This window comes from Balaenoptera acutorostrata, chromosome 17 (genome assembly GCF_949987535.1).
Source record: "Balaenoptera acutorostrata chromosome 17, mBalAcu1.1, whole genome shotgun sequence".
NCBI classification, from domain to species: Eukaryota; Metazoa; Chordata; class Mammalia; order Artiodactyla; family Balaenopteridae; genus Balaenoptera; species Balaenoptera acutorostrata.
Genome location: NC_080080.1, coordinates 70,673,170 through 70,698,041, shown reverse-complemented (window position 1 = coordinate 70,698,041; position 24,872 = coordinate 70,673,170). Strand labels below are relative to the sequence as shown.

Here is a 24,872-nt window from a genome sequence, read left to right as displayed (position 1 = left end):
TTGGCCAGATCATGGGGCATGCAGGATCGTAGTTCCCTGGTCAGGGATTGAACCTATGTCCCCTGCAGTGGAAGCACAGATTCTTAACCACTGGACTGCCAGTCCCTTTTTTCTTCTTCTTTTTTTCCCCCCCAGGCTCATCTTCTTAAATGCTCTAACCACACTTTGCATTAAAAAAATATTCAAGAAAATCATGAATTCTAGAGGCAAATTCAGTTAACCTCTCAGTCAGCCTCAAATGACCAGAATCTTCTAAATTCTGGGAACACAAGAACATATTGTATTCAAGTCTCAGGCACCAACCTCACATGTGAGGGAGGCAGGCTTCCTAGCTTCTTATACCCTATCATGCAAAATGGGAGAGTTTCTCTAAAATATTTTGATCAATCCATATATCTTAAAGACCAATAATTTCAGCAAAAAAATTCTGAAAGCCATTGTACAAAATAGCAAACTATTAATTTCACCAAGGAGAACCCATTAGTAACGTTTAACAAAATGTCTAGTCCCATTTTAATCCAAGATAAAGATGGCTGGAAGGGTTGAGGGGCTGTTTGCAAAGTATGTCGTTTGGTTAAATATCAACAAACTATTCCTAGAAACATGCATGCAGCCTAGGTTAACTGACCGCCCAAATGTGAATGAATTCCAAACAATTCATACACATACACTTACATGTCTATACTGAATTATTTAAAACATAAAGTTGTTGACCACATAATGCACACACTGTTTTAAATAACTTACCCTCCTATTCTCAACAACCCACTTAGAAGGAACAGCATATTCATATATATGTCAGTGTAGGATGAGCCCTCCACACCAAAAATTGTGCAGCACATTACTTTTATATTTTTATGCTCTTGTAAAAGCTAAGTAACTATTTATGCCCCATTTCTCATTTTTCCTGAAAACACCCACCAGCGTCACGCTGTACATCACAGAGAATGCCGATTTAATCGCTGAGAAGTCAGGGCAGGAGGAAGGACAGAAGGAAGGCAGAAGTAGTGGACAGAGCATCTTACAGTTTTTCCAGAAGTGAAGCAGCTGGTAACCACCCTTTGTTGCAGAGTCACCTCTTGTAAGCTCCTGAAAGTCATTGCTTTTCTGACGCTCATACTAGGGTGGAGTAAGCACAGCATTCTTTAGAAAAGCTGTTTTCAGACTTTTTAAAAAAACTTCTATTGTAGTAGAACAGAGGGAAGGGTTGATAAAGCTACCGCTATCCAGCCCCCTCCCAGGAGGGTGGTTCTCAAAATGTGGACCCCATCCCAGACTTGCTGAGTCAGAATCTCCAGAATTAAGGTCCAGAACCAGCATATTTAACAACCTCCCAGGTAACCTGGGAGATCTCTGCCTTCCTGCCTTGTGGAACACAGTTTGAAAATCACTCACTGTTACAATTAGTTTAATAGTCAACATAACACAGAGAGGAAATTAGATCTCTGTGGGCAACACTGTGTGGAAACAGAACGACCAAAAGCTCCAGTCACAGTGAACAATTAAAGGGCAGCCAGCACAGGTGGTCCTGGGGTCCAGAGCAGGAGTGTCCCTGCCCACCCAAGACCAAACCCAGGCCAGACTGACTTCTGGTCGCTTTTGCTTTGTTGCGCTATGAGGTGAATGGTCACGTAGGAAAAAATAGGGGCTTTTTACTTTCAAATTCCTTTCTTTATGAAATAAACTTCTTTAAAAATTGTAACTTATTGAAACACTTTAGTTCTTACTGAAACCTCTTACCATGGAAACGTGACATTTAGAGAGAAATATATTAGTCAAAGAATGTAATTAATAAAAGGCGTTCTTTCTGAAGTTGACACCAGGGATTTAATTGATCAGCACCATAGGCTAACATCAGTCACCAAAGGGACGCGGGTAGCATTCCAATCAGAGGACAGAAAGGAGGAGTTTGGAGGAAGTGTGTGGTATAAAATCAAATATATGTAGAATAAACAAATACCTGTGCTCTCAAAACACAAAACAAAACAAAATTAGCCCTCATAAGCCAAACCACTGCAAGCAGGCAATATTGTTGTTAAAATTGCTTTTACATGAACTGTTTATGTTTTCAATGTTTTCTGACTTCTTGTATTGCTTTTCCTGTATGTAGGGATTTCACAATTTTGGATATAAAAACAAAGCAATGTTTGACTACACTTTTAATACCCTAAAAAACCCCAGAATGTCCAAGAAAGGAATAAATAGATATAAAAATATGTATTTGCAAAGAATATATAGTGGCATATGGAAAAGTTCTTTATTAATTTAATTTTTTTAAAGAAAAGCAGAGATATGAAACTATATTTCAGTATAATGAGCTTGATCCCAATTTTGTAAACATATGAACATCTGTGTTTGAGATATATTGAAAAAAAAATAAAAACTGGAGTGAAATATACCTAAAATTTTAACAGTTAACTTTACTCTGGGTATTAAGAGTATATTATTTTCTACTTTATACATTTTTGTTTCAAAATTGTCTACAATAAATGTGTATTCATTTTATAATTAACATATTTTTTAAGTGACCAAGTTTCCATTCTCTCAAAATAATTCTAGGATCTTTTTCTATTTATTCATGCGTGATTCATGTCCGTTTTAGCACTACCACCCCCAACCCATTTGAAAATATCCTTTAAGCACAAAGACATTGACCTCAAACTTCAACAAAGATCACTGAAGCTTTAAAATTCTATGATTCTAGACATCTCTAGGTGCCATATATTGGCGCATTTATTTCATATATAAACAAGTTATAGGGTAATAAGAAATTTTATTATTTTTATCATATCAGGCAGAACCTGATGTGTCTGTCATTTTGCAATTCACATTCTGTTGTACTAATTGTAGGCTTTATAGAGGATATTTCAAATACCAACAACTGAGACTTCACCTGTTGGAGAGTTATAGCTTGCAGATATAAATCATGCATACATCCTGTTCCTAATCAAGGAGGAAGATTGTCATATGTCATTGGAGACAACATAACAGACAGCTGCTTCTACCATGCCAGCCCTTGCATCTGTCAAAATGTTGCTTAGAAATACTTGTGAGGATGAGACAAGGATAAATACACTCATGAGGCTGAGGATGATCACCAAACACACATGCACAAGACAAAAAATTCGCTACATAAAATCTTTATTCTCGGGGCTTCCCTGGTGGCGCAGTGGTTGAGAATCTGCCTGCCAATGCAGGGGACACGGGTTCGAGCCCTGGTCTGGGAAGATCCCACATGCCGCGGAGCAACTAGGCCCGTGAGCCACAACTGCTGAGCCTGCGCGTCTGGAGCCTGTGCTCCGCAACAAGAGAGGCCGCGATAGTGAGAGGCCCGCGCAGCGCGATGAAGAGTGGCCCCCGCTCGCCGCAACTAGAGAAAGCCCTAGCACAGAAACGAAGACCCAACACAGCCATAAATAAATAAATAAATAAATAAATAAATAAATAAATAAATAATGACTAATATTAAAAAAAAAAAATCTTTATTCTCAAGTTATTCCAGTGGCATATATAGCAAAGAGAGGGTTTGGGATTCACAAGGGAAAAGGGAAAGGGAATTCAAGCTCCAGAGTTGTTATATACAGGAGAGAGCTGGGGGCAGTAATCTCACTGATACAGAAGAAAGGTACCTGGTCCTGAAGCTGCAGTCAAACAGTCTTTGGTTCAAGTACCAATTATCCCACTTATTACCTTTGTGACCACTGATGAATCACACAACTTCTTTGATCTCATTTGCTTCATTTGTGAAAGGAGAATTAAAATATCAAATGGATAGGATGACTATGAGAATTACATGAAGAAATATATGCAAATTATTTAGGTCATAAATCTTTGGGTTCCCCAGTAAATGCCCATTCATTTCTGGTCCATCTCTGAGGAAGAAATTAAAGCATTTGGTTGTTGTCTGGAATTGGGTTCCATTGGCTCAGGTAGGGCAGGCTTGCTCCCAAGGTAGCACAAGGCCCTGACAGCAAAAGAGCAAAAGTCAAGCCTGAATCCTCTAACACTATTTTTTCCAACTATGGGTGACGATACATTAGTGGGATATAAAACAATTTAGTGTGGTGTGATTTACATTTTTTAAGTGAAATGGAATGGACCACATTAGAGCTCATCAAACGTGGTAAGGGTGAATTTCATGGAACTCTTATTTTGGTTTCATATATGTGTGCATGTTCACGTATACATACTTCATTTTTATGTGAAAGTATTTCTTACCGTGGATCAAGGTCAAAAATTTTTGAAAACTACTTCTTTAGAGAAAGCCAGGTTTCAAAGTCCCAGCCCAAAGGCTCATGTCACACTGATTCAGAGTTTGAAAGAAGCGAGATAGGAGCTAATTAGGAAGAGTGTGAGGGCAGGAACCTCAGTGATTGCTGGAACAAGCTTGAAGTATCCACAATTCCTATACTTGTCAATGGTTATGTAGTGAGCCAGGTTTAACATGGACATAGCAGACCCTAGATACTAGACAGATTTGGTTCCCAGGATGCTGGGGGTTAGCAGCTTCCTTCACATTCCCCAGGAAAACCACTGATCCCCTCTACTGGGGCACCTGGGTTTTGTTCACCTCCTGCTCTGTGGTACGCCTCACCTAGGACCAGTTTTCTTACCTCCCTCCTGCCACGCACAAGTCTTGGGGCTGAGCCCTGTTCTCATCCTTCCCCGCTTCACCTCACTCGGTGCTCTGTAGACTCAAGTGCCCCTCGCTACATTCTACGGCCAGTCCCCACACTCTCCCTCCCCCTCCCATCCCAGCATCTGGCCCCAAGTGGAACTGATGGCCCACAGCTCAACTCAGAAAATCAGAACAGATGAAACCCTTCTCCAACATGAAGACCTTCAAATATTTGTCACCTCTTTAAATGTGATTAAATTACCTTGTACATCTTCACCTAGTCGCCAGAACAGTCACCAGAGAGATGGAGTATCACCAGGAGCCTCCTCCTAGGGCCCTGGTCCCAGAATGTTGCCGCCACCAGCGGGCAGGAGTCCTTCTGTTTGTCGTACCTCCCAGCTTATATTTGCCCACAAGGATCTCATGTACCATTATCAGGGGTCTTGCTGAGGTCCCAACAGCCTAGGTCTACCACTGTCCTGTGGGGCATTATCTTGATGCCATTGCAGGCTACCAGAATGCCTAAAATACTACCAGGAGGTCATGGGATGTTTTGTTAAAAATCCATTTGGAACACACAGTGAGAAAGAAGGGAAAAGAGACCAGGATGAGTTAACACACTTAAGATAGGGTGCAGCCAGGGTGGAAGGACCTCACTGCTTGAATCCTGGGTTAGCAGTGTTCATTTGTCTTCTCTCTCTCTCTCTCTCTCTCTCTCTCTCTCACACACACACACACACACACACACACACACACACGTCTTTCCTACTGATGCCATAGTTACAAAGATCAAAATTGAGATTTGAGCAAGGGGGCCCAAGGATGGAAGTTTCCCTGGACCCATCACACATTGGCTCCATTGGAGAAACAAAGGGACAAGTACCTCTGGCCATAGCTATAGCTCACCAGTTAGCTGATGACCAGCCCTGGGTTTATGTGTGTTTCTTGGGCAGAGGATACATGGGGCTAGAATGGCTACGTGAATTAGGACCTCATTAATATTATGTGCTCATTTAGTAACCTGAATACCTTATGCCTTTTTTTATATTTAGTATCTCATATATCCCATATACATTTATATGACTGAATATTTAGTACCCAGGACCTCATGAATATCAGATATCTTTTGGTCACTTTATGCCTTCACATCTATGTTTAACACATATGTCCTACTTACTAACTGCTTGTCTATATCTAACACACCTTAAAATGTTTCACCTATATTTTACAAATTTATTCATCTTCTATAATAGAATTGACTTATTTCAAAAGCAAGTGCACATTACACCACTTTTCTCTGATTGCCAGTTTAGTAGGCAATTCATTTAAGGAAAGTTAAATTTCCTTCCATTTAGAAGGAAATTCATTTAAGCCAACCTAACTGACCTATATTGACATGGGGACTCAGCCTGGCCTCCAGAGCAGGCTGGCTGGGTTTAAACCACTACGAGCCACGTAAGTTTACTCAAGTCACTTATCCCCCTGTTCTTCAGTTTCCTCAGATGTAAAACAGGGATGATAAAAGTATCTACTGCACACAGCTACTGTGAAGATTAAATGAAACCATCTAAGCAAAGTAATTAGAGCAGTGCCTGGCACATAATAAATGCGATGTAAGTGATACTGTTCTAATTTTCCATAGACTCCTCAGGCAGGCGCCTGGGAACATCTCTTTTTCATCTAAGCCATCATCTAGACTGAATGCCATCTCTAGGTCTGGAATCTACTTCTATCCCCTTTGGGAAAATTAGGATGGTGCTTATCGTATTCCAGATTATGTTGACAAGGCAAAGCAAATGTAAATGTGACATGATTGCAACACAACGAGGTCAGCCCAATGCCTAGAGTACTACAATCTCCAGTTCACTTCCCCAATTGTCTCAAAATCACAACAATTTCCCACATTTTTATCCTTCTTTTAACTCACAATTCCTATTCTCTGTAGAACCAATTTCAGTGATTTATCTGGCTATGGTTTTCTCTCTTCTCTGGCCCTGCTCAGTGTAAAGCTCTACATCTGTTAGCTACCCTCTGAACAAATGCAATCTGCCCCTCCGTCCATTCTTCACACTTAGCCAGGAATGCATCATCCCGGTGTCTTAAACCACAGCTCGCACATCCAAATTCCATTTGTCAATACCATCTGCATAGCCAGCCACCTCCCTCCAAGACCTTCCCCTATCATGCAAAGGCAGAAATGATGAATAATGATCATAGCGACCATTTGCCAAGTATCTGCTATGTGCCAGGGAGTGTGTTTAGGGCTTTCCACTGATCTCTAATCCTGGTACCACAGGCACTATTGTTAGCACCCACCGGCTTTCGTGTGAAGTGCCTCCCAGAAACCCAGAGACAGGAGAGACCAATACATAATAGATCAGAAATATGCTGTCACCTTAAATACCCAGAAAGTGAGGAGTCTTGCATTAATTGATCAAAACCAGATGGAATGTGTCAAATTATCTAAAGAAAGACTGTGTCACAAAAACTCTAGAAAAAAGAAGTCAGTCATTAGTTGGTGGACCTAAGAATCATTCTCAACTCCTGCTCCCTTATCACTTTCCACTATACAGGATGGAAAAGCCAAACACTTGCCTTCCCAGCCTGCTTTGCAACTGGAGGGGTGGGGAGCAGGCATGTAAGGGGGTCATGCAGTGGGGTCATACAACACAATTCTGGCCAGTAAGAAATAAGTGGGAGTCTTCTGGGGATGACACAGCAGTTTTTGCTTTCATAATAAAAGGGACAAGGTAAGGATGACGCCGCCCCTGCCTTCACCTCTTACTGCCTTGAATGAGAGATGTAATGGTTGCAGCCAGAAAAGACATGACATTTAGATTCAGACAGATCTGCACTCAAATCTGTTTCCCCACTTACTGGAGGTGTGGCATTGGGTAAATTCCTTAATATGCCTCATCTGTAAAATGGGTTTAATAATACCTGTAGATGTTCCAGTGATAAGGGAATGATGCACCACAATGGTCAGATGTTCAGTCCTCAGCTGGTACATACAGTTTCCAAGTGGCAGCTCCATGGGATTGCCAATTATCATCAGAAGGCACTCTCCACTGTTGCTGTTCTCTGGGTGCTTCATCCTTTGCTGATTTCCTTGGCCCTGTCCAAGTCTCTGAAAAAATCCATTCATTAAACTCTCTCTAAGTGACCATTTCAGTGTGCCATCTATTTCCTGCTACAGTCCCAACTGACGCAATCACTGATCGAGTATGCTTGTTGTGGAGACTTCACTCCAACAAAGAGTAGCCAGCCCAACCAGGTCTCAGAGGCCCCTTTGATCTAAAGGCCCCCGAGCCAAGCCTTCCTTCCCTTCAAGTCTGCTGTTGACCCCTAAGTTACCAAGAAAGGATCCTGGCCCTGGCCTCCCTGCTGGAACATCATGTACCTGCCTCAGGGACACACACACACACACACACACACACACACACAAACATACACACACAGACATCCCACCCCAACCAAAGAAGAAGAAATAGCATCCAGACAGGGTCAATAGCTGGATTAAATTTTCAGAGGAATAAAGAAAAAGCAGGAAGGACTAAAACACTTTAAACTCCATCTAGTTTCATGCTATATCCCTAAAGCCTACTACAACGCAGTGGGTGAGCTCAAGAAATGAATGTGCCTCTTCCCACATCCCCACCCCAGGCCCAGGAGAAGGAAAAGCAGGGGTGACAGGGCAAAGCCTCCCTTATAACTCTGCTGGAGAGAGAAGAAGGCCAGCAATTATTAGGTAATCTCGATAGTCTGGAACTACTTTCCTGTTACATATCATGCACACACCCTCCATTAATTTTGATCACGTTATTAAAATCTTCAATTCCCTTGTTTCCATTTGGCATTACTTCTCTTATTTTATCCTGGATTCCTTCAAGAATCCTGACACACTGAGGTGTTGAGAAGCAACTTTCCTTAAGCTTGGTGGCCAACTTCCGTTCATCATTCAATATAAAAATTAACATTCATCATTCAATATAAAAGTTAACATTCATCATTCAATATAAAAATTAACACAGCAGAGTCCCGTTCCTGCTGAATCATGCCCTCTGTCTCCACAGTTTCGGTAGCCTTGGGCTCCCAAGAGAGCTTTTGCTTCTGGCTCCCCTTGCTAAGTGGCTTGTTGGGCTGCCTGGGCATTCTGGGCTTCTGGGTGTAGGCACCCCAGCACCACCTACACCATTCTATCCCTACTCCTGTTATCTTGGGACACGCCTTTGCTGCTGCCAGGACAGTCACTTGCTATTGCCAGCAATTCATCAGCAATCAGCAGCAATTAGCTGCAGCCTGAGTTAACACACATTAGAAACCACTCAGCAAACTCAGAAAGGAAAACCTCTGAGAATTTTAGAGAATGGCTGACCTCTTCCCATCCTCCAGCTGCAGTGAGAAGCCTTACACCCATCTCTTCAGAACTCTAAAGAGGCTGCCAATGTACACTAGATCTTGTAAACCCAGGAGAGGCTATACCTTCTTTGGGGTCTGCAACATATCTTTCCGGAGCTCCCACCTTGAAATATGGTTTGGCTAGATGGCAAGCAACTAGCTTCATGCTGGCCTGTGATGAAGGCTCAGAAGTCATTCACCTTGAGCTCCTTCCATCAGCAAAGTGGCACCAAGGGATGAATCTTAACACCTTCATTATTCCATCTAAGCCACCAGTTGGCGGTGCACACCAGCCAATGCCCAGATGTCAAAGTCTTAAAAGACAAGACACAGCCATCAGTATGGAACTGCTGGTCATCTCTTGGAGAAAACCACTCAGCAATCTATCTATATATCATTAAACAAATATTTACTGAGCCTCTCCTATGTTCCAGGCACAGTGCAGGCATTGGTATTCAGAGCTGAGGAGTTCACAGCCTGGAAAGATAGAGAGAGATCTAGGTAGACAGTTACCATACAGTGTGATAAACTGTGGTAGCAAGAGGCATCGGGTGCTGGGGAAGCCTATAAGAGGACACAAGAAAGCCTTCCTGAGAAGTTGATGCTCGAACAGAGCCTTAAAGAACAAACAGGACTTAGCAGGGCAAAGACAGCAGAAGGCACGTCACACACAGATGCTCTGATCCTGGGGCATTTGGGGAGCTGCACTGGTAGGTCAGGGGATGGGATGGGCACAACGTGGCAAGAGATGAGACTGAAGGAGGAGGGTCAGTGGAGGTAAAACTTAAGAGTTTCTTGATGAATTCCAAGGTTCTTTCAACCACTATCTCTATTTTCTAAAAATAGAGCCATGAAGGAATGGAATTTTAGAAACAGAAGAGAACTTGGACATCAACTAATGTCACCAAGTAAGCTAAGGCCCAGGAAGGTCAAATTAGGATTGGAGGCAGCACATGGAGATGATGGGATGCCAGTAGATCACATAAGACTTTACAGTCCACCAAGCTCTTTCATCATCACATATCAAGAACAGAGGGAAACGCAAACAAGTCAGAAGACCTAATCTATAAGCATGCCTCAACCACTGCCTGGCCTTGGGTCTTCAGTAAATCCTTTTATGGCTCTGGATCTGACGTTCACATCTATAGGAGGAAGAGGCGGGATCACTAGTGCTCTTTCCAGTTCTGACATTCCTCGTTTCTAGAATCTGATACTATAGAGCCTTTACTGTCAAGTTGGGAAAAGGTAACTTCTCCTATGAAGACCTACAGTTGTAATTTTCTGAAGGTTTTCAGGGTGGCTCTAACTCATATTTCTAATCATAATCCATTTCCCATTTAAATCAACTGGTCATGATTAATCTAGCATCACCCTTATTGAAACTGTCTGTAATTAAACCTCCAAACGAGGTGCCTCTGTAATCTCTAGAGAGCCCTCTGATCCCAAAGAAGTCACTGTCTCACTCCAAACTGACACTCTTTCATGATATGCAACCAAAGGCCCCAAAGGATAGCTTGCTTTCTTTTTTAGTTTAAATTTGGGCACTGAAAATCTACAGGGACATTTCATAATAAAGAAATGAATGTATCACACCTTCTGCCTTCCTTGTCATTTATTATTAAAGACATTTGCAGGACAGCAGGCTCACATTACTTTGGATCCATCCAGGCCTGCTGGTAATTCTCATTATGAGGTGAGGAGCACAGCCTGAGAGCCCCTTCATTTATCATGAGTGGAACAACGTGGATGTCACCGCAAGGCCTGAAGACGCAGGAGGGACCGACTCAGCCCAAGCCAAAGGATTCCTCAGCAGCGGTGACCATGCTTCATGCAAACAACCTGAGAAACAAGAGAAAAGAAAAAACAGAAAATGTAAACTTGTTAACTTTTCAACAGTGGAGTTTTTTTTTGTTTTTTGTTTTTTAAATCAGGGTTATGTGCTTCTAGGCACTGTGCTCTAGTGTAGGATCCGAACATGAAAAAACTCAGCCCTGCCCTCAAGGAGCTTACAATCAAACAGGGGAGATGGAAAAGTGAAAATAGAAGTTGCAAGAGATAGGTACCACGAAACCGGAAGTTGAGTTCAGAGAGGAGAGAAATCCCAGCACCCTGGGTGGGCAGTGACACCTGCAACAAACAGGGCAGGGGCAGGACTTAGGTAGGAAGTGGGTGTGCAGCATCTGCTTCCCAGGTCGCCAGGGGCCACCTCCCTCTCACCCTGCATTCTCCTTCACTCAATTATTTCCCTCATAGTTCTCATACCCCCTGAATTTCCTTCCTTCCTTCTTCCCTTCATTCTCTTGTTGACAGTGAGTCTCCCCCACTAGAAGGCAAGCATCATGAGAGCAGGACTTTGCCTTGTTCTCTTCAGTGCCCAGAACAGTGCCTGGCATGGAATTGGTGCTCAGTCAATGTGTGAAGGCAGGAAGGCAAGGCAGGCATGCAGGAAATGAGGGAAGAAGGGAGGGACAGAGGGGGGCAGGGAGGGAAGAAACCATCCACAGAAATGGATTCATGTCCCTACTCATCTGTGCCTTGCATCCTATTGAGATTTTAAAGACTGCTGTGGATTACTTCCACCGAGAGATCTGCCCTGATGCCCTCAGCTCACCTAATTCTTAACCTGGCCCTAAATTCTTCTACAGTCTGGCTACTCCCCGCCACACATCCCACAAAACTGCATGATCACTTGCACATGCTGTTCCCTGTGCCAGGAATATCATCCCTTTGTTACACCTTTATGTGCCAGATAAACGCCCACTCATTCTTCACGACTAAAGGTGGCAATTTAGTGATATATAACAAAATGTTAAATGCGCACCCCTTTTGACCCATCAATCCACTTTTGTAAATGGACCCTTGGGTTTTCTCACACAGGGCAAATGTCACCTCTTCTGCGAAGTTCTCTCTGAACTCTGAAGCAGGCCCCTGGCTCCCCTGTGACCCAGTAGCACACAGAGCACCCCTTTCATATATCACGTATCCTGCAGTGTATAACTGTCATTTACAAGTTGTTCTCCTGATACTGAACCTGAGCTCTTCACGAAACTTAACATTCTTGTGAGTAGACAGACAAAAATGTAAGTAAGAGAGCAAATAAATGCATAAACACATACTTTCAGATAAGGGCTGAAAATAAAAAGGATAATTCAATCTCCAAGGAAAGAATGAGAATCTCCCTTTTCTAACTTCTTGTGCACTTACTGTGTGTGTATTATGATTGTCATGTTTTAAAATGTAAATGCTCCTCTAAGGGTCTGTACTGTGTATGCATTTTGATATTCTATGGGATGTTGCAGGCATCTGGGTCCTGTCTGCCCAAGTATGCTGTAAGATTATAACAGCAGAAACCATATCCTGTACATCTTTTGCCTGCCCCATGTCATCTAACATAGCAGGATTTCATTACCCCCTGGTTGATTAGTCATGAAAGTAACTTAAAGCACAGGTGCTACTGATGAGTCTGAAGCATCACCTTTGAATTAAATGTTCAAACACATGGAGACAGATGAACCCCAAAGTGGAATGTTCACCTAACAGAGATCTGTGCCTGGCCCCTGACCAGTTCAGATTAAAAAAAACAAAAACAAAAAACCGTCTAAGCCTATAGATCAGTATAATTCTAACAGGTAACCTGAATTTATTGTCTTTAAAGTGAATTTGTGACTTATGAGAATCTTTATTTTGAAAGAGTATAGAAACTCATAGGAAGCGAATCATGCGCAGCCTCTAATTTCTATACCCTCTACTTCCTGTTTTATAGCAGCCTCATAAGAGAATAATTGCTATCATTAGAAGTATGCTTGTAAAAGAAAACAATAATGATTATTTAGAAATTCCTTCAGAATGCCAGGGAATGTTGCAGGAAATCGATATTACTAAATGAGTAAGATTTGGGGTATCTTTTGCAGTAACAAATCTAAAATACCTATTTAAGAGAAAAATTACTTTCTCAGTCTTAACCTATAATATTCATACAAAAACATGCAGTAATTGTTCTTACAATTATTTTCCTGTTTGGCTTTTCTCTTTTGGTTTTCTAATGGGCAAACAATGTAGTCAATGAAGAAAAAGGAAATTCTTTTTAGAACAAATAGGAGGGTAAAGAGAGGCTCTATATTGTTTGTACATTTAAGATGGGAACATTTCCTACATGAGGAAGAGAGTAGATGTGAGCTAGTTTTCAATGGAAAAACATCACAGTGACTGAAATGTTTACTTTTTATTGTTGTTACGCACACCAAACTCCACAGGGTTCTTTTGTTGTTTAAAAATGAGGTTATCAAAATTGTTACGATGATAATTTTCTCCAAATTGAACTATAGATTCAACACAATGACAATTATGATCCCATACGAATTTTTAGTGAAAATTGACAAGCTTATTCTAAAACATATATGAAAATGCCAAGGACTTAGGCGATCCAAGACCTTCTTGAAGAAGGAGGAGGAGTGGGAGGAGAAGGAGGGGAAGGGGGAGGGGGAGGAGGAAGAGAAAGAGAATCATACATGTAGTTAATAAAAATGAATAGGCATTAGGAGTTTGGGATTAACATACACACACTACTGTATAGCACAGGGAACTATACTCAATATTTTGTAATAACCTCTAAGGGAAAATAATCTGAAAAAGAATATGTATATATCTCTGAATCACTTTGCTGTACACCTGAAACTAACACAACATTGTAAATCAACTATACTTCACTTTTAAAAAAATGAATAGGCAAGTCACAGATTGGGAAAAATCATCACCATATATATTATTATCATATCACCATATATATATTATTACTACCAGATGGGCAAAATTTTTTAATCTGTTTAAAAAACATTTAAAAATTAGTAAATATTTTCAAGAATGTGGCTCATTGGAAACTCTTACACATTGCTGACAGAAGTATAAATTTCCAACGACAGTTGATTCTCATTTGTTGCAGTAGTTATATTCTATAAACTTGCCACAAACATTGAATTAGCAAATATTGAACCACTGCTCCTAGGAAAAATAAAGGGTTAGTTCCCTGCTAGTAGTCTCTAGTCACAATATTTTTGTCAACCAATCAACACATAACCTGGTTTTATGTGTATTTCTACTCAAAGACACCTTATTTAACATATACTGTTGATTCATTAGTATTGAACTCACAGCCAACAGTACTGTAACTCATACCTAAAGGAAACATCCAACACACATCTCTGTAAGGCACATCCTGCAGACAGAGCCTACTATGTGACTCTGCCCTTTTGGTCATAGCTGATTGGATCATTTGTGGACACCTGACTGAAGCTGGGCCAATCAGAATCTACCCCTCAAGAATTTAAACTGAGAGCCATAGTGCAGAAGCATTGGCAGCTGTAATATTAATGGCCAATTCGCAAGTGAAGGTTGAGCTGTAGAGGTTCCCAGAACTGCCCTGCTTAGCCCCCCCTTCCTGAATACTAGTTTTTCAGGTTTTCCTAGAATTCCATGAGGTTTCTTCTCAGGAATCTATGTTCCACAAGTTGTAACTAAGACACAGTCATTTATTCATCCAACAAAATTTTCAAGCATCTACTACACACCAGGCACATAGTTGGAAACTTAGAGGGTGGACCCAGATGTCAAAACAACTAACTACACAAATAAGTATATAGTTACTGGCTGTGAAAAGTGCCACAGCAGAAAAGCATGGGTGCTCTTAGGGAATTACTTTTGTCACAAATGAGATAATGTATGTAAAGCACTTAGCACAAGGCTTGGCTCCTAATAAGCTCTCGGTATACTATATTCTTTGGCCAAATTCTCTCTAAATAATTGTTCTGGCACAATGTCTTCCTGGGTGAGGCTGGCCCATATCCTGCCAAACTGTTCTAATTGGCTGCTAGTTTACTCCTTGCCTTTACTTTCTGATGCCAAAGTATTAGTCCCAAAATATCACTTTGATTATACTGCCTGGTTGTATCCCATGCCAAAGAGTTTGGACTCTTTCCTGTAAGCCAGCTGTGAGGTCTCAGATGGGAGAAATGTAGGTAAGCAGGATTCCTGGTCACCTGTCTCCCTACTCCAAAGAAAATAAAAATGCTGCTACTACAGAGGGAAAAAGGGAAGGACTGCGTGTCAAGCAGGCCACTGCTGCGCTCGTCATTTCTACTGAGTTGATTAAGTTATCCAGTTGTCCAAGTAAGTATTGACCAAGAGGGAGGTGAGGAGGGAAGGAGAGAGCAGCTCTGAGGTAGGCCCTTCCTCCTTCGGCACTGGAGAGAGGGCTTTGACTGCTCAGAACAAACTGCTACGGGGATGGTCAGTTCAATAGAAAACGTTCAGCCACCTGCTCTGCCTTCCGCCCCAGAGCCCCAGTGGATATCTGGGTGCCAGAGACATTCTCTTTGAGGGGTCCCACCAGGTGCTACTCTGCCATCTCTTCTCTCCTCCTCCTTCTCCTTCTTTGTTTTATTCTCCCATTCTAAAGTATTTTGTGGCATTTAATATGGCTACACAAGATAACAGTCAAATGTAGGAGGACCTAGTTTGTTTACAATAGGACTTAACAGCTTCAGGAAATAGGGTTTATTCCTGGAAAGGATAATGAAGGCATAAGAGCTTTATTTTATGAATCATACCATCCTGTGTGGAAGCAAAGTGTACCTTATGAAAAAATCATTACTGTTCATAAAACCAAAGCCAAATCTGCTCCTAAAGGAGTAGTGAGTTTGATGGAATGCACTCCTCTCTCCAGGGAAATGCTACAATACCCATTAAATGGCAACTTTGAAATGACCTGAGACTTAGAAAAATTGCTTATAAACTAGCACTTAAATGTAAACTCCTTGACTGTCAGCTTTTCTTCTCCCTTCAATTCTTAAATATAAGTTAAAAGAGATCCTCAGAGAAAGTTCAGCAGATAGGGCAAATGAAAGCAACGTTTTCTACCTCCACAGTGGCTTCTGTCAACGCAATCACTTCAACAGGAGTTGGGCTCCTCTCGCCCTGAGTCCAGGAATTTCTGCTTTCCTCCTTACCACGAAGCGGGATTCTGGCAGGTACAGAGGCCACCTGTCCATGGGATTAGTGGGTTTGGATCCCAGCTACCTGGCCTGCCTCCCTCCCATCATTGACCCTTAAATTCTAGCATCGCTTTCTCAGGAGGACAAATGGAAAGGAGCTAATTTAGAGATTCTCAAAGATGTTTTCTGGGGATGATAGTTTCAAAAGCCATTGTACAAAAGCTCTGGGGGCCTGAGAGAATAAAGTAGAAGCACTTTAGAAAGGATGAATGCTATTCAGAACAGGCTTTAGAATAAACCCATATCTTTAAAACTGAGGGCAAGAACCACTCACTTAACAAACACTTAACTGAGCCAGGAACTCCACTTGGAGCTACGTATTCAAAGATCAATATCAGGTAGTATTTGCCCTTAAGGAACTCAGAGTCTAATAGAAAGACAACCACTTTAAATACTTTCAGGAACAATACACGTTTATGCAATATTGAAAAGTATATTTGCTGTTTTGATGCCCAGCATCCATTCCCCCTTCTGATATCAGCACCCAATTTTGCCTCCCCCATTGGATGCAATCTGGGTGGAATAACTCAGTCATCGTATTCTGCCCAAGACCCAAACTAAGTCAACTGGACACCAACCACTGAGAATTATATAAAGGTGCCATAGAAATACAGGGAAGGATTCATAACTCTGCCAGGGAAGATCAGGGAGGACCTCTTGAAGTAAGTGATGGTAGGTTTGAGTCATGATAGCCAATTAACAGTTAGAGGAACAGGGTCAAAAATAAAGACATTCTAGGAGCATTATATGTAAAAGAAAAGAGACATAGCAAACAAAAAACACACAAAAAAGAACAGCACATTTGGAGACCAGACAGGAGCCAGGTATGACTGGAGTAGAGGTTGAACAGGCATGTAAATTTTATTCCGATAAAAAGTTTGAAAACAATATTGGTGTTCAGGCCTCACCCCACACCTACTGAGTCAGAATCTTTGGGACTGGGACCAGGCATTGGCCTTATATAAAAGTTCCCCAGATAATTCTCATTGTAGTTGGAAAACCAACACTCCAGGAAATAGAAGGCAAACACCTTGCCTGCATAGCAAACCCTTCACGGTCAGGTCCCAGACTTCACTTTCTATCTATTTTCCCATTTCTTGTCCCTCTGACTTTTTTGTGCCAAAAATACTAAACTTCTTGCAGATCTTCAAACATACCATGCCTCCTTGACCATTTTACATGGGCTCATCCTTCCAGCAGGGTTACCTTCTTCCTGGCTGGACATCTGAAAAGTTGTCATTCTTCATGGCCCAGCTGGAGGTCTACCTTCCCCAGAGAGCATCCTCTGACTCCATGGCAGGTAGAGGACTTTGTTGCCCCACATTTCCCAGCACCTTCTCCCTCTGGTCCAGTGGAGTGACCATCTTACTCTTTTACAACAGTTTTCTTTTTTTTTTTCTAACATCTTTACTGGAGTATAATTGCTTTACAATGGTGTGTTAGTTTCTGCTTTATAACAAAGTGAATCAGCTATACATATACATATATCCCCATATCTCCTCCCTCTTGCATCTCCCTCCCACCCTCCCTATCCCATCCCTCTAGGTGGACACAAAGCACCGAGCTGATCTCCCTGTGCTATGCTGCTGCTTCCCACTAGCTATCTATTTTACATTTGGTAGTGTATATATGTCCATGCTACTCTCTCACTTCGTCCCAGCTTACACTTCCCCTTCCCCATGTCCTCAAGTCCATTCTCTACGTCTGTGTCTTTATTCCTGTCCTGCCCCTAGGTTCTTCAGAACCATTTTTTTGTTTTGTTTTTTTTAATATTCCATATATATGTGTTAGCATACAGTATTTGTTTTTCTCTTTCTGACTTACTTCACTCTGTATGACAGACTCTAGGCCCATCCACCTCACTACAAATAACTCAATTTCGTTTCTTCTTATGGCTGAGTAATATTCCATTGTATATATGTGCCACATCTTCTTTATCCATTCATCTGTCAATGGACACTTAGGTTGCTTCCGTGTCCTGGCTATTGTAAACAGAGCTGCAATGACCATTGTGGTACATGACTCTTTTTGAATTATGGTTTTCTCAGGGTATATGCCCAGTAGTGGGATTGCTGGGTCATATGGTAGTTCTATTTTTCATTTTAGTTCTATTTTTCATTTTTTAAGGAACCTCCACACTGTTCTCCATAGTGGCTGTATCAATTTACATTGTCACCAGCAGTGCAAGAGGGTTCCCTTTTCTTCACACCCTCTCCAGCATTTATTGTTTCTAGATTTTCTGATGATGGCCATTCTGACAGGTGTGAGGTGATACCTCATTGTAGTTTTGATTTGGATTTCTCTAATGATTACTGACGTTGAGCATCCTTTCATGAGTTTGTTGGCAATCTGTATATCTTCTTTGAAGAAATGTCTATTTAGGTCCTCTGCCCATTTTTGGATTGCGTTGGTTGTTTTTTGATATTGAGCTGCATGAGCTGCTTGTAAATTTTGGAGATTAATCCTTTGTCAGTTGCTTCATTTGCAAATATTTTCTCCCATTCTGAGGATTGGCTTTTCGTCTTATTTATGGTTTCCTTTTCTGTGCAAAAGATTTTCAATTTTATTAGGTCCTGTTTGTTTATTTTTGTTTTTATTTCCATTTCTCTAGGAGGTGGGTCAAAAAGGACCTTGCTGTGATGTATGTCATAGAGTGTATTGCCTAAGTTTTCCTCTAAGAGTTTTATAGTGTCTGGCCTTACATTTAGGTCTTTCATCCATTTTAAGTTTATTTTTGTGTATGGTGTTAGGGAGTGTTCTAATTTCATCTTTTACATGTAGCTGTCCAGTTTTCCAAGCACCACTTATTGAAGAGGCTGTCTTTTCTCCATTGTATATTCTTGTCTCCTTTATCAAAGATAAGGTGACCATATGTGTGTGGGGTTATCTCTGGGCTTTCCATCCTGTTCCATTGATCTCTATTTCTGTTTTTGTGCCAGTACCATACTGTCTTGATTACTGTAGCTTTGTAGTATAGTCTGAGGTCAGGGAGCATGATTCCTCCAGCTCCATTTTTCTTTCTCAAGATTGCTTTGGCTATTCAGGGTCTTTTGTGTTTCCATACAAATTAGGAAATTTTTTGTTCTAGTTCTGTGAAAAAATGCCAGTGGTAGTTTGATAGGGATTGCACTGAATCTGTAGATTGCTTTGGGTAGTATAGTCATTTTCACAATGTTGATTGTTCCAATTCAAGAACATGGTACATCTCTCCATCTGTGTGTATCATCTTTAATTTCTTTCATCAGTGTCTTAGCATTTTCTGCATACAGGTCTTTTGTCTCCTTAGATAGGTTTATTCCTAGGTATTTTATTCTTTTTGTTGCAGTGGGAAATGGGAGTGTTTCCTTAATTTCTCTTTCAGATTTTTCATCATTAGTGTATAGGAATGCAAGAGATTTCTGTGCATTAATTTTATATCCTGCTACTTTACCAGATTCACTGATTAGCTCTAGTAGTTTTCTGGTAGCATCTTTGGGATTCTCTATGTATAGTATCATGTCATCTGCAAACAGTGATGGTTTTAAGTCTTCTTTTCCAATTTGGATTCCTTTTATTTCTTTTTCTTCTCTGATTGCTGTGGCTAAAACTTCCAAAACTATGTTGGATAATAGTGGTGAGAGTGGGCAACCTTGTCTTGTTCCTGATCTTAGAGGAAATTATTTCAGTTTTTCACCATTGAGAACAATGTTGGCTGTGGGTTTGTCATATATGGCCTTTATTATGTTGAGGTAAGTTACCTCTATGCCTACTTTCTGGAGAGTTTTTTTCATAAATGGGTGTTGAATTTTGTCAAAAGCTTTTTATGCATCTATTGAGATGATCATATGGTTTTTATCCTTCAATTTATTAATATGGTCTATCACATTGATTAATTTGTGTATATTGAAGAATCCTTGCATTCCTGGGAAACCTCACTTGATCATGGTGTATGATGCTTTTAATGTGCTGTTGGATTCTGTTTGCTAGTATTTTGCTGAGGATTTTTGCATCTGTGTTCATCAGTGATATTGGTCTGTAGTTTTCTTTTTTTGTAACATCTTTGTCTGGTTTTGGTATCAGGGTGATGGTGGCCTTGTAGAATGAGTTTGGGAGTGTTCCTATTTTGGAAGAGTTTGAGAAGGATAGGTGTTAGCTCTTCTCTAAATGTTTGATAGAATTCGCCTGAGAATCCATCTGGTCCTGGGCTTTTGTTTGTTGGAAGATTTTTAATCACAGTCTCAATTTCAGTGCTTGTGATTCATCTGTTTATATTTTGTATTTCTTCCTGGTTCAGTCTCAGGAGGTTGTGCTTTTCTAAGAATTTGTCCATTTCCTCCAGGTTGTCCATTTTATTAGCATATAGTTGCTTGTAGTAATCTCTTATGATCCTTTGTATTTCTGCAGTGTCAGTTGTTACTTCTCCTTTTTCATTTCTAATTCTATTGATTTGAGTCTTCTCCCTTTTTTTCTTCATGAGTCTGGCTAGTGGTTTATCAATTTTGTTTATCTTCTCAAAGAACCAGCTTTTAGTTTTATTGATCTTAGCTATTGTTTCCTTCATTTCTTTTTCATTTATTTCTGATCTGAGCTTTATGATTTCTTTCCTCTGCTCACTTCGGGGGTTTTCTGTTCTTCTTTCTCTAATTGCTTTACATGTAAGGTTAGGTTGTTTATTTGAGATGTTTCTTGTTTCTTGAGGTAGGATTGTATTGCTGTAAACTTCCCTCTTAGAACTGCTTTTGCTGTATCCCATAGGTTTTGAGTCATCGTGTTTTCATTGTCATTTGTTTCTAGGTATTTTTTGATTTCCTCTTTGATTTCTTCAGGGATCTCTTGGTTATTAAGTAGTGTATAGTTTAGCCTCCATGTGTTTGTATTTTTTACAGATCTTTTCCTGTAATTGATATCTAGTCTCAAAGCGTTGTGGTCAGAAAAGATACTTGATACAATTTCAATTTTCTTAAATTTACCAAGGCTTGATTTGTGACCCAAGATATGATCTATCCTGGAGAATGTTCCATGAGCACTTGAGAAGAAAGTGTATTCTGTTGTTTGGGGATGGAATGTCCTATAAATATCAATTAAGTCCATCTTGTTTAATGTATCATTTAAAGCTTATGTTTCCTTATTTATTTTCATTTTGGATGATCTGTCCATTGGTGAAAGTGGGGTGTTAAAGTCCCCTACTATGATTGTGTTACTGTCGATTTCCCCTTTTATGGCTGTTAGCATTTGCCTTATGTATTGAGGTGCTCCTATGTTGGGTGCATAAATATTTACAATTGTTATATCTTCTTCTTGGATTGATCCCTTGATCATTATGTAGTGTCCTTCTTTGTCTCTTGTAATACTCTTTATTTTAAAGTTTATTTTGTCTGATATGATACTTGCTACTCCAGCTTTCTTTTGATTTCCATTTGCATGGAATATCTTTTTCCATCCCCTCACTTTCAGTCTGTATGTGTCCCTAGGTCTGAAGTGGGTCTCTTGTAGACAGCATATATACGGGTCTTGTTTTTGTATCCATTCAGCCAGTCTATGTCTTTCGGTTGGAGCATTTAATCCATTTACATTTAAGGTAATTATCAATATGTATGTTCCTATTACCATTTTCTTAATTGTTTTGGGTTTGTTATTGCAGGTCTTTTCCTTCTCTTGTGTTTCCTGCCTAGAGAAGTTCCTTTAGCATTTGTTGTAAAGCTGGTTTCGTGGTGCTGAATTCTCTTAACTTTTGCTTGTCTGTAAAGGTTTTCGTTTCTCTGTCGAATCTGAATGAGATCCTTGCTGGGTAGAGTAATATTGGTTGTAGGTTTTTCCCTTTCATCACTTTAAATATGTCCTGCCACTCCCTTCTGGCTTGAAGAGTTTCTGCTGAAAGATCAGCTGTTAACCTTATGGGGATTCCCTTGTATGTTATTTGTTTCTTTTCCCTTGCTGCTTTTAATATTTTTTCTTTGTATTTAATTTTTGATAGTTTGATTAATATGTGTCTTGGCATGTTTCTCCTTGGATTTTCCTGTATGGGACTCTATGTGCTTCCTGGATTTGATTGACTATTTCCTTTCCCATATTAGGGAAGTTTTCAACTATAATCTCTTCAAATATTTTCTCAGTCCCTTTCTTTTTCTCTTCTTCTTCTAGGACCCCTATAATTCAAATGTTGGTGCATTTAATGTTGTCCCAGAGGTCTCTGAGACTGTCCTGAATTCTTTTCATTCTTTTTTCTTTATTCTGCTCTGTGGTAGTTATTTCCACTATTTTATCTTCCAGGTCACTTATCCGTTCTTCTGCCTCAGTTATTCTGCTATTGATTCCTTCTTGAGAATTTTTAATTTCATTTATTGTGTTGTTCATCATTGTTTGTTTGCTTTTTGGTTCTTCTAGGTCCTTGTTAAACGTTTCTTGTATTTTCTCCATTCTGTTTCCAAGGTTTTGGATCATCTTTACTATAATTACTCTGAATTCTTTTTCAGGTAGACTGCCTATTTCCTCTTCATTTGTTTGGTCTGGTGGGTTTTTACCTTGCTCCTTCATCTGTTGTGTGTTTCTCTGTCTTCTCATTTTGCTTAACTTACTGTGTTTGGGTTCTCCTTTTCTCATGCTGCAGGTTCATAGTTCCCGTTGTTTTTGGTGTCTGCCCCCACTGTCTAAGGTTGGTTCAGTGGGTTGTGTAGGCTTCCTGGTGGAGGGGACTGGTGCCTGTGTTCTGGTGGATGAGGCTGGATCTTGTCTTTCTGGTGGGCAGGGCCATGTCCGGTGGTGTGTTTTGGGGTGTCTGTGATCTTATTATGATTTTAGGCAGCCTCTCTGCTAATGGGTGGGGTTGTGTTCCTGTCTTGCTAGTTGTTTGTTATGGGGTGTCCAGCACTAGAAGTTGCTGGTCGTTGAGTGGAGCTGGGTCTTCGCGTTGAGACAGAGATCTCTGGGAGAGCTCTCGCCAATTGATATTACGTGGGGCCAGGAGGTCTCTGGTGGTCCAGTGTCCTGAACTCAGCTCTCCCACCTCAGAGGCTCAGGCCTGACACCCAGCCAAGCACCAAGACCCTGTCAGCCAAATGCCTCAGAAGGAAAGGGAGAAAAGAAAGAAATAAATAAAATGAAGTAAAATAAAATAAAATAAAGTTATTAAAGTAAAAAAATTTTAAAATATTATTAAAATTAAAAAATATAAAAAAAGAAGAGAGCAACCAAACCAATAAACAAATCCACCAATGATAACAAGCACTAAAAACTAAACTAAGATAAACATATAAATCAGAAACTAGTCAGTCGCATACAGCAAACCCCAAGTCTACAGTTGCTCCCAAAGTCCACCTCCTCAATTTTGGGATGATTCGTTGTCTATTCAGGTATTCCACAGATGCAGGGTACATCAAGTTGATTGTGGGGATTTAATCTGCTGCTCCTGAGGCTGCTGGGAGAGAGTTTCCTTTCTCTTCTTTGTTCACACAGCTCCTGGGGTTCAGCTTTGGATTTGGCCCTGCCTCTGCATGTCGGTCGCCCTCTGGCATCTGTTCTTTTCGCAGACAGGATGGGGTTAAAGGAGTGGCTGATTAGGGGTCTCTGGCTCACTCAGCCTGGTGGGAGGGAGGGTACAGAATGCAGGGTGAGCCTGTGGCAGCAGAGTCCAGCGTGACGTTGCACCAGCCTGAGGTGTGCCATGTGTTCTCCCGGGGAAGTTGCCCCTGGATCACAGGACCCTGGCAGTGTTGGGCTGCACAGGCTCCCAGGAGGGGAGCTGTGGATAGTGACCTGTGCTTGCACACAGGATTCTTAGTGGCTGCAGTAGCTGTGTTAGCGTTTCATGCCCGTCTCTTGTGCCCACGCTGATAGCCGCAGCTCGCGCCTGTCTCTGAAGCTCATTTAGGCAGTGCTCTGAATCCCCTCTCCTCGTGCACCCCAAAACAGTGGTGTCTTGCCTCTTAGGCAGGTCCAGACTTTTTCCCGGATTCCCTCCGGGTTAGCTGTGGCTCACTAGCCCCCTTCAGGCTGTGTTCATGCAGCCAACCCCAGTTCTCTCCCTGGGGTCTGACCTCCGACGTCCAAGTCTCAGCTCCCAGCCCCCACCCGCCCCGGCGGGTGAGCAGACAAGCCTCTCGGGCTGGTGAGTGCTGGTTGGCACCGATCCTCTGTGCGGGAATCCCTCCGCTTTGCCCTCCGCACCCCTGTTGCTGCTCTCTCCTCTGTGGCTCCGAAGCTTTCCCCCCACCTACCCCACCCCACCCCCCGCCTCCGCCAGTGAAGGGGCTTCCTAGTGTGTGAAAAGTTTTCCTCCTTCACAGCTCCCTCCCAGAGGTGCAGGTCCCGTCCCTATTCTTTTGTCTCTGTTGTTTCTTTTTTCTTTTGCCCTACGCAGGTACGTGGGGAGTTTCTTGCCTTTTGGGAAGTCTGAGGTCTTCTGCCAGCGTTCAGTGGGTGTGCTGTAGGAGTTGTTCCACATGTAGATGTATTTTTGATGTGTTTGTGGGGAGGAAGGTGATCTCCACGTCTTACTCCTCTGCCATCTTGAAGGTCCTCTAGACAATATATTTTAAGAATTCAGTCTGCTCTCATGTCCTCCTTACAGCTGTCATTATCTCTTCTATCCCTGGAGATTTCTTCTTTCCTTCAACAAATATTTATTAAGAACCTACTTTGTCTAGGTGCTGGGATACAGCAGTAAATTTTAAAACAAAAACAAAAAACCCCAATTATCTCTGCCCTCACAAAGTTATATTCAGTGTGAGAGACAGGTAACAGAAAAGCAAAACAATAAATAACTATAATTCTAGACAACAAGTGCTATGAAGGAAATAATCAGGGTGTTAGGTTATAGAACTTTTCGATTAAGC

The 24,872-nt window shown here is 41.2% G+C and overlaps 1 long non-coding RNA gene across 2 annotated transcripts in view; it reads right to left on the bottom strand.

Moving 5' to 3' along the window:
* Positions 1–10,615: 10,615 nt before the first annotated feature.
* LOC103002127 (uncharacterized) overlaps positions 10,616–24,872 on the bottom strand; it is a 92,401-nt gene continuing 78,144 nt past the window's right edge. For both annotated transcript variants that reach the window (XR_451251.2, XR_003623659.2), the window contains exon 3: positions 10,616–10,855. This is a non-coding gene — a long non-coding RNA (uncharacterized LOC103002127). The remainder of the gene's footprint in view (positions 10,856–24,872) is intronic.